General features: G+C 40.4%; 1 long non-coding RNA gene across 3 annotated transcripts; it reads left to right on the top strand.

The window, feature by feature from the left end:
* Positions 1-18: 18 nt before the first annotated feature.
* LOC112928620 (uncharacterized) lies at positions 19-9,291 on the top strand. Of its 3 annotated transcripts, none has more exons than XR_011995141.1 (5): positions 19-492; positions 884-1,059; positions 4,619-4,689; positions 5,861-5,999; positions 8,706-9,291. It is a non-coding gene; the product is annotated as an uncharacterized lncRNA (long non-coding RNA). The 3 variants fall into 3 exon arrangements; XR_003236765.2 differs by having other exon boundaries at positions 34-492; positions 4,196-4,689; XR_003236764.2 differs by having other exon boundaries at positions 58-492; positions 4,193-4,689.
* Positions 9,292-10,765: the final 1,474 nt, after the last annotated feature.

The following is a 10,765-nucleotide window of genomic DNA, read 5'->3' as shown; positions in this document are numbered from 1 at the left end:
GGGGGGCGCGCCCGGGCCACTGCGCATGCGCACGAGGACCCGTGAGCCCTTGCGAGCGGCTCGACGGGGGCTCCCAGGACCCCGGCCCCTGCGCCTGACGGCGGGGCTCGCGTCCGCTGCTCTGGGACCGCTGCTCTGAGGGGGACACCTCGAAGGTTTCTTCTTCCCGGCTCCTAATGAAACGGTAAAACCGTCCGGCTGGAAACATTCCTAGAGATGATCTCGCCGACCACCCCGATTTTATTAACGGGACGATTGAGAAGACGGGAGGCGACGGAGGTAGGACTCCGGAGTCGGACGAGCCGGGGTTTGACCCGTGCGAGCAAGGGCGCGCGACCGGGTGTCCTCGAGCCTTTGTTTTCTTCGTCTGCCTCCTAGAGTAGGTCGTACGCCCCCCCTCATCGATTTGTTTTAAAAGGCATGAGGAAAAAATAAATAAATAAAAGGCAGGAGGACACTAGCGCCGAGAGGCGAGCCCGGAGAAAGCGTTCGGTGAGTACGACTGTGTCTGACGGTGCCGGAGCTGCGGCGCCCCCTGTGGGCGAGCTGGGAGGGAGCGTCAGGGATTCCTCCGACGCTGCACGGTTTGGTGCTAATGCCGCAGATACCAAGGTTGAGGGGGCGGGGGGGCGGGTGTCAGATGCCTCCGCCCTCTCCCTCCTCAGTTTTGCCTCCACCGGGTTGTGTGGACCAAGCGTTCACGTTTCCTAGGGCTGGAGAGAAGGGAGAGAGAACAAGAATGAGAGGAATAATTAGGCCGAGCTTCAAGTGATAGGGAGCTTTGGGCAGGCGTTCTTGTTGATTCTCTTCAGCTTCCCTCCCCAGTCTCAATTGTCCTTTTGTTAACTAATGAAAGTTCTCTTTGTGACTCCAATTTTTGTAGTGCCAATAGACATCTTCTGAATTAAAAAAATAAACACTTGTACAAAGCTCACAGACTACGTAGAGAAATGAAGACCTTTCCTCTTTCCAGTATTGGTGCCTGGCCGGAAATTTAGTGTATATTAAAGCTATTTTTTAGTTGCTGTTGTCGAAAGAAGTTGCTTCTAAATTAATCCTGTGAGTATAACCCTTTCATTGCTCCCCTTTACTAAAAGTCGTTTGAAGATTAATGTGAATATATTTCATTTACTGCTCTGCTGATAATTCACTTTCACTAGCAAGAGCCATGTAGAAAACTTAGTCTTTTGGACTTTAATTAGAAATTTTATTTTATTGGGACGCATGGGTGGCTCAGTGGTTGACCGTCTGCATTTGGCTCAGGGCGTGATCGGAGGGTCTTGGATCGAGTTCCACATCGGGATCCCTGCAGGGAGCCTGCTTCTCCCTCTGCCTGTGCCTCTGCCTCTCTCTCTGTGCCTCTCATGAATAAATAAAATCTTTTTTTATTTTTATTTTTATTTACGATAGTCACACACAGAGAGAGAGAGAGAGAGGCAGAGACACAGGCAGAGGGAGAAGCAGGCTTCATGCACCGGGAGCCCAACGTGGGATTCGATCCAGGGTCTCCAGGATCGCGCCCTGAGCCAAAGGCTGGCGCTAAACCGCTGCGCCACCCAGGGATCCCGAATAAATAAAATCTTAAAAAAAAATTTTTTTTACAGTATGATTAAAGATTATAATATTATATGTTATCATTAAAAATACTTTAGACATTGTTTCAATTAGAGAACAAGAGCAGAGTAAACTCAATTAATTACTTGTAATTGAGTATTTCACATCACATAAATCAGTCTCTATTTTCAGAAACAAGAAATCATTAATCTCCTAATTCCTTCAGCAAAAATGATTGTTGATATAGTTGACAGTGCTGCATCTTGCAAACCCATATATCAAAATGCCAATTCCCAAGACCAGTATCTTCATGAGAAAGAATGACTCTTACACAGGTTGAGAAGAGTATGGCTTCCCCTGCTATTTTGGCCCAAATTTAACTACTTTTCTTCTAGGCATTATACAATTCTGGCCAAGAAAAAATACAAACTTACTTTAAAGTGACCAAGTAGTTACTAAAGGAAAATTCTTCTTTACAGAGGAAATTCAGTTGATAAGGACAGAAGAATGATGGATTTTTTTAAAAGATTTTATTTATTTATTCATGAGAGACAGAAGGCAGAGACATAGAGGGAGAAGCAGGCCGATGTGGCACTCGATCCTGGAACTCTGGGATCATGCCCTGATCCAAAGGCAGATGCTCAACTGCTGAGCCACCTAGGTGTCCCAGAAGAATGTTGGATTTAGAAAATCACCAATTTGCAACCCCTAATGAATTTAAATAGAACTACACAATTCATGGATATAAAAAAGTTGAAGACTATTGGTAAATTTAAGATTGGTCAGTAACCAATCTTAACATCATTCAAAGTGGAACAATTATACATTATATGCCTCAAGTACAGAGCAACATTTAGGCAAAGTTTGCCTAAGGAAAAAAAATTAAAGAAGCTAAGTCTAATTGAACTTTTTTTTTTTTTTTTAAGATTTATTTGAGACAGAGAGTCCGCACATGAATAGGGGGAGGGGCAGAGGGAAAAGCAGATTCCCCACTGAACAGGGAGCCTGATACAGAGCTTGGTCCCAGGGCCCTGGGATCCTGACTTGAGCCAAAGCAGATGCTTAAACTTACTGAGCCACTCAGGTGCCCCTCTAATCAAACATTTAAATATAGCTATCAGTTTACAGGAAATGCAGGAAATAGAGGAACAAGTTAAATGACACCATGTAGAAACTATCAGTCAAATTCACATCGTGGGACATTCCACAGAACAAATGATTTGACTTTCCAAATAATTAATAACTGTCAGCTAGTAGGGCCTAGAAGGTAGTACACCCCAGTAACAATGAGCACTCCAAGTGTCCAGATCTTGGTTACTAATTACATTATCTAATAAAAGGAACCAGGGTTCCTTAGAGAAATGGCTGATTCAAGGACTGGGGCAGGAAACATGGAGGATAAGCCTGGAGCATCTTACTATGCCAGAAAGCAAAAGTCCTAAAACTAAAAAAAAATAATAAAAATTAAAAGATGGAGGTATGTCAGGAGGGACACAAGAGACAATGGAAAGCTGGCCAAAATTAGACAATTTGAACAAGATAAAGTAGTTTTGGATTATAATTCAAATTCTAAAGTAAACATCCGTGAAGCTGTACTTTTATACATAAATAATTGAATAAGGATGTTGAGCACAGTTCTTTGTTAAGTGTAGACAATGCATATTGACTTCCTTTCAAAGAGAATAGTATAGAGAGGTATGGTGCGGGGGTGGGGGGGAGATGAAAAAGAAGTTTTGCAGTGGAAAAACCTGACAAACACTACCTTAGCTAGACAATCAAAGTTAGTATCAACAGTGATGTCATGTTGACAGTTGTACTTTAATAGGGTGTAGTGAGAATGACACTTCTGTGGTTTTTCCTTTCCAAAATGCATAACCCCAATACAATCATGAGAAAGACATCAGAGAAATCCTAACTGAGGGACACTCTACAAATGTCCCTACTAATACTCAGAATTGCTAAAGTCATAAGAGAAGTGTGAGAACCTCATAGCCTAGAGGAGCCCAAGGAGATTGGATGACTAAATGTAATATAGTGTCTTGGAGTACCTGGCTGGCTCAGTTGGAGAAGCATGTGACTTGATCTCAAGGTTGTGAGTTAAGAGATAACTTAAATTTAAAAAATAATAAATGTGGGCAGCCTGGGTGGCTCAGCAGTTTAGTGCTGCCTTCAGCCCAGGGTCTGCCTGATCCTGGAGACCCGGGATCGAGTCCCACGTCGGGCTCCCTGCATGGAGCCTGCTTCTCCCTCTGCCTGTGTCTCTCCCTCTCTCTGTGTGTCTCTCATGAATAAATAAATAAAATCTTTAAAATAAATAAATAAATAAAAATAATAAATATAATGTAGTGTCTTGGATGGGATCTTTGGATAACAAAGGACATTAGGTAAAAATTAAGGAAACTTGAATTAAATAGTAGCATAATAATATTGGTTCATTAATTATGACATGTTACATTGTAATGTAAGATGTTAATAATAGAGAAAACTGTGGGGCATGTAGGAACTCTGTATTGTGTAACTTTTCTGTAAATCTATAACTTTTTGTTAATCTCTAGCTGAAATTTTAAAATTACTAAAAATAAAATATCACAGACACAGACTAGGAGTTGGTATTAATTCTTTTTCTTTTTTTTTTTAGTAGAATTGAAACACCAGGTGGTTTTAGCAGAGTCTGAGTTGGCACTGATGATTCTGGTTATGAAAATCAAAACCATTTAGGAAGAAAAGTCTTAGCACTGGACCTCCATAGCTGTGGAGCAGGCACTTGGGGGCACCAGCCACTGCTGAGTGCTTTGGGCAGCTATCAGAAGCCCATCTGCCCTTTAAGCCTCAACAGAACAGAGGGACTTCTATACAGAGGTGGAGCTGGAGCAGGCAGGAAGAAAATGGTGGTGAAGACAACTGTTCTGCAGGTGCACTTGGAGGCTTCACAAAACCATTTGGGGAGAGATAAGGAAGTTTGACTTTTCTGCAGAATGAATGGATGCAGAGCCAAAGAATTACTGTTTTGCAACTGTTGTTGCAGCTCTTTATTTTTTTTTTTTATTATTATTTTTTTTTGCAGCTCTTTATTTACTGTAAAGGATGATGTTGCCTAACAAACAGGTCTACAAAGGAAGAGCATTTATTGCTAAGGTATCTCTGAAGCTCTTTAAAATCTGTTAAAGATAAAATGTAAAATATAAAAATATATAAAATATGTACACATACTCCAAATACAATTTAATAACCTGAGTCAAAAAGTGTATTTTTTAATATAAAGGTTAAAATTAAGTTAGTACACAGATGCCAGAAGTCCCTTTCATTATAACTAATCTGTTAGAAATATAAACCTCAAAAAAAAAAAAAAAAAAAAAAGAAATATAAACCTCAATCAACTGGCTTTTCAACATCCTTTTGTCTTTAATGAGACTGTGGTTTGAATGTATGTCTAAGTTTCCGGTGTTGAATTTAACTGGACAGACTTGCTTCTTACCAGGATTAGCAACTCTTTGAATTCTAGTTATGTAGCTACCTCTTTCTGAATTTCACTTCACCTACCTTTCTTACTATTCCCTTGTTGGTCCTCAACTGCCTATTTAATATTTACTCAATTTTTCTTATAGTGTGTATTTTGACTAGCTCTCACATGTTAAAAATGAGATTTGAATTTTTTAGTAGGATAATTTCTCCTTCATCTCTAAATGTGAACGAAATCTAGCTGGACCTATCAAGATAGACCCTAACTCCAGAACAAGACTTGTTCAATGAAGATTATGGACAGAATAACTGATAGGCTTTTATTACCATGGAGTCTTCATTCATTCAACAAATGCTTATTGAGAATTAGTTAGGTGCCAGACAGTACGCTAGGCACTGTAACATAGCAATGAATAAATACTATCTCTTTACTCTTGGTGCTTAAGCTGTTAAGAAAGACAGAATAATAAAAAACAATGTTTAAGTATTATGCATATTAAGATAGAATATTGAACTCTTATCCCTAAAACTATGGTTTTTAATCTTTTAGATGGAGGAAGTCATAGATTCCTTGAATTTGATCAATGTCCTAGACCTTTGCCCCAGAAAACAAACATAACCCCAAAAATCTTGCCAATAATTTCAAGTTGTTCATGGTCTTTTGAAACCTTTCCATGAGCTCTGGGTTTAGAATTCCTACCCTAAATGATAAACACCAAAATCAGATGAGACCAGAAGCAGAAATCCTAAGATATTTGAAGGGGAGATAAGACTAAATGCTGAGGAGTAAGAGCAGCAAGAATGAAAAATAAGTTTCCATAGCTTATCTTACATGTGTTATCTGCAGATAACATAAATAATGTTTCCTGGAACAATCCACTATGGAGGACTCAATGCCCCACCAAGTGAACATTGCCCTGGCACACAAGAACACCTTAGGAAGCTACCAACTCCTTCACCTTTGCTCTTGTGCAACATGATGGATGGTAAGATGTGCTACAGATTAAAACTAAGCAGGGTAAAGGGGATGAACAATTTGTCTGTTCCTGCTACTTCACATAGTTCTACAGAATGTTAAGGAAGCTTTGTCTGATAAGGTGATATTAGAAAAAATTATAGAAGTAAGAGCAAATCATGTGGTTTTCTGGGGGAACCTTTCAGACAAAGGGAGCAACAAAAGGGGGGAGACCAGAGGGCAGAGCAGAATGATGAATGTGGAAGAGTGGTGGGAAATGGGGTGAGAGAGGGAGTTCCAGTGGGTGTGTCAGGTCCCCAGGGTAGGGATGAAAGGATCAGGGATAAGGGATAAGGAGAATATGATGGGACCAGACTCTGACAGAGTCATAGAATGAATGCTGTTAGTAATGGAAAAATTGCTCAGTGGGACGTCTGGGTGGCTCAGTGGTTGAGTGTCTGCCTTTGGCTCAGGGTGTGATCCTGGAATCCCAGGATCAAGTCCCACATCAGGCTCCCTGCATGGAGCCTGCTTCTCCCTCTGCCTGTGTCTCTGCCTCTCTCTCTCTGTGTCTCTCATGAATAAATAAATAAAATCTAAAAAAAAGGAAAAAAAAATTGCTCAGTGAAACCCAGCAGGTGTTTTTGCATTGCCATACCCACAACAGCACAAATGCTGAAGTGGAGAAGTGGTTAACCATATTGGGTAGTGTAGAGAGACTTACCAAGCCTTGTGTTATCAAGGTAAGTGTCCGTGTATGTAAACACACACACTCTGTGTGTGTGTGTGTGTGTGTGTGTGTGTGTGTGTGTGTGTGGGAGTGGGGATACAGTAGAGTCAGGAAATTGAAAGAACAATGGGGAAAATACTTACGGAAGTGGGTAGAAAACAGAAGGCTAGGGTATCTTCAGAAATAGAGGAAAGAAAAGGATCAGGAAAGAAGGGAAGGAGGAACCAATACTTTTCAAATGCCTACAGTTTGTCAGGATCCTTACATATATATCTTAACTTGGTTTTAAAGCAACAGATTGAGATGAGTGTAAATTGACAAGGTGATGCATTGCTAGTAAAAAAGCAGGAGGGGCAACTATTATTATTTTGTCTTCAGTTATTACCTATTTTCTTATCTTGCTGTATTGATTCACTTCTAATGTTATATTTAGAGAAACAAAATGATGTTACAGTTAGGAAGACAACAACAGTGCAAAGTGGCAGGCACAACTTAAAAAAAAAAGTGGCAGGCACAGTTAGAATTTTGCTTATTGGGCTCTCACTGTTGGATTACACATCTGGCTTTACAAAAAATGCCACAAGATGGCAGCATCCTACTTGTTGGTTTGAGGACCACTTCTGTTCCATGCAAAACTGTTCAGTATAAAAATATTTAATAAAAAGTAATGTATTGGGGGCAGCCCCGGTGGTGCAGCGGTTTAGTGCCTCCTGCAGCCCAGGGTGTGATCCTGGAGATCTGGGATCGAGTCCCATGTCAGTCTCCCTGCATGGAGCCTGCTGCTCCCTCTGCCTGTGTCTCTGCCTCTCTCTCTCTCTCTCTCTCTCTCTCTCTCTCTCTCTCTCTCTATGTGTGTGTGTGTGTGTGTCTCTCATGAATAAATAAATAAAATCTTTAAAAAAAAAAAAGTAATGGTTATAGTCCACATTTGGAAACTGACCCATCTTGCCCACAGATACTTGTTGAGAAATAGAGTAAAAGCCCCTAAGTTCACAGAAGTACATCCATTCATAAGCATTAGGATCTTGACCTTTGCCTCCAAGTAAGCAGGATGTAAGAAATGATTGATTTCTAATCTGTGTGGGAGTTATGGGAAATGGTAGAATGTAGTGGTCAAGCTTCCTTTTGAGACATCAGAGAGAGATGTGTTAAAATTGTAGCTTTGATTCTTAACTACATGGTATTAAGCAAATAAAAATCTTTCTAAACTTATTTATTCATCTTTAAAATATCTACCCCTTTAAGTTTATTGTGAATATTAAACAGCATGCAAAAAAGCTCTTGGTGAATGCTTGACACTTAGCACTTAATATGTACTATCCATTGAGAAAATTGATGTGATTTGATATTGGGTTTTTGAGCAAATGGCTAAGAAAGAATTCTTGAGACAGTTGGTGCAAAAAGATGGTTTGATTATAGCATGGGGACGAGACTCTCAGGCAGAAAGAGTTGCACCTACAAAGTATGAAGGGTGACTGATTATATATTTTAAGTTTTGTGGAGGGTGGGGAGGGAGAGATGTAGGTTTCTAAGGAATTTTTGTATGCTGAAAACAGGGTCTTACAGGATTTTGAAGATTTAGCTATTGTCAAGGTAAGATTAGTCTTTAATGAAACATAGTGATTAAGGCATTAAGGCAGCCTTGAACTCCTTGAGGAATATCACTTTCTGCATGTCTCAGGTGTCAGTGGACTGCATGCTGTCAGGAGATTTAATTTAAACTGCATTTTTCTTGTCTTTGTTCTCCTCATTAGCCATTATATATTTAATTTTATAATAATTTTATATAATTATTTATTATTGTTTTTCTAATGTTAGAACTACAAGATACTTAAAAATTATGTAGTCTTGAAACCACCATAGAAACATAAAGATGGATGGAAATTAAGATGAAAACTTGAGTACTTTAGCAAGGCTTGACTTAAAATGGAACAATTTTTTCTCTTCCTCATTCCTGAAGCCTCCTCCTTACCTTCCCTTGTTTTTCTGTAAAATCCTTTGTTCCAGGAACTTGGTGTTGATATTGACATCTCACTGACCTCAGTGTACACTTAGTAACAAGACTGGGATGGCCAGTGTCATTGCTGGTCATGAGACCACCTTGAAGACATGATAGCACAGTTGGCAGCACACATGCTAAATCCCTATCGAAACTGTCCAGATCCTGTATTTTCCTATTACACCCCTCCGGCCTTTACCCTGGGGTGGGCTTGCAGTCTTGAAGGCATTAGCCTGCTGCAGCTTCCTTTACCTGGTAAAGTAAGAAACTGTCTTCCTTCTTTATTCTCAAACTCTATCTTCGCATTACATATTTTGGCTCCAGAGCACCGAGGTTGGCTTTGACAACAGTCTAATGGTTCTCAACCTTGGATGCATGTTGGAATCACCTGGGGAGCTTTAAAAAATCTGTGGGGGATCCCTGGGTGGCTCAGCAGTTGAGCATCTGCCTTCGGCCCAGGGTGTGATCCTAGAGCCCGGGGATGGAGTCCTGGATCAGGCTTCTACATGGAGCCTGCTTCTCCCTCTGCCTGTGTCTCTGCCTCTCTCTCTCTATCTCTCATGAATAAATAAATAAAATCCTTAAAAAAAAAAATCTGTGTGTAAGCTGGTGGCATCACATTTCCTGATTTCAAAATAAATATATTTCAAAGCTACAGTAGTTAAAACAATATGGTATTGGCATAAAGACAGACATAGACCAATGGAACAGAATAAAGACCCAGAAACAAACTCATGGATATACTGTCGATTGAACTTTGACAAGGGTGCTGTAAATATACAATGTGGAAAGGACAGTCTAGTCTCTTCAACAAACATTATTGGAAAACTAGATACCCACATGAAAAGAATGAAATTGGATTCTTGTACCATACACAACAATCGACTCTAAAAGGATTTGAGACTTAAACTGTAAGACCTGAAACTGTGAGGCTCCTAGAAGAAAACATAGGGGAAAACCGTCTTGACATTAATCTCTTTTTAAAAGATCTTATTTATTTTAGAGAGAGAGGGAAAGAGAGAACATGAGTGGGGGAGGGAGCACAGAGGGGAAGGAGAGGGAGAGGGAATCTCAAGAAGACTCTGCTGAGCAGGGGAGCTGGATGTGGGGCTTGAGCCTATCACCCTGAGATTATGACCCAACTGGGTGGCTTAAACAACTGAGCCCAACACTGATCTTGACCATGATTTCTTGAGATATGACACCAAAAACATAGGCAACAAAAGCAAACATAGACAAGTGAGATCACATCAAATTAAAAAGCTTGTGCACAGTAAACAAAAGTGAAAGGCACAGAACAGAAAATATTTGCAAACCATTTATTTTATAAAGAGTTAATATCCAAAATATATTAGAAATTCCTATAACTTGATAGCAAGAAAAACAAATATCACAATTAGAAAGTGGGCAAAGAGGGGCAGCTGCGTGGCTCAGTGGTTGAGCATCTGCCTTTGGCTCAGGTCATGATCCCAGGATTCTGGGATCCCAGGTTCTGCAGGGAGCCTGCTTCTCCCTCTCCCTGTCTCTGCCTTTCTCTCTGTGTCTCTCTTGAATAAATAAAATCTTTTTTTAAAAAGTGGGCAAAGGATTTGAGAAGACATTTCTTCAAAGAAGACATACAAACGGCCGCCAGGTATATGAAAAAGTGCTCAACATCACTAATCATTGCATTTCAGGGAAATTCAAATCAAAACCAAAATGAGATACCACTCCCACCTATTAGGATGGCTATTACAAAAACAAATGAAAGGTAAGTATTGGTGAGGATGATGAAAATTTGGAAGCCTTGTACACTGTTGGTAGGAATGTAAAATTTTTTTTCCAAAACTATTAGTCCTTTTTTTTTTTTAAAGTTTTATTTATTTATTTTATGATAGACGTAGAGAGAGAGAGAGGCAGAGACACAGGAGGAGGGAGAAGCAGGCTCCATGTGGGAGCCTGACGTGGGACTCGACTCTGGGACTCCAGGATCGCGCCCTGGGCCGAAGGCAGGCGCTAAACCGCTGAGCCACCCAGGGATCCCCGGAATGTAAAATTATTCAGCTGCTATGGAAAACAGTATGAAGGT

The sequence above is a fragment of the Vulpes vulpes genome, chromosome 11, assembly GCF_048418805.1.
Source record: "Vulpes vulpes isolate BD-2025 chromosome 11, VulVul3, whole genome shotgun sequence".
NCBI lineage: Eukaryota > Metazoa > Chordata > Mammalia > Carnivora > Canidae > Vulpes > Vulpes vulpes.
The sequence above is the reverse complement of the archived record's forward strand: the minus strand, read 5'-3'. Positions and strand labels throughout refer to the sequence as shown.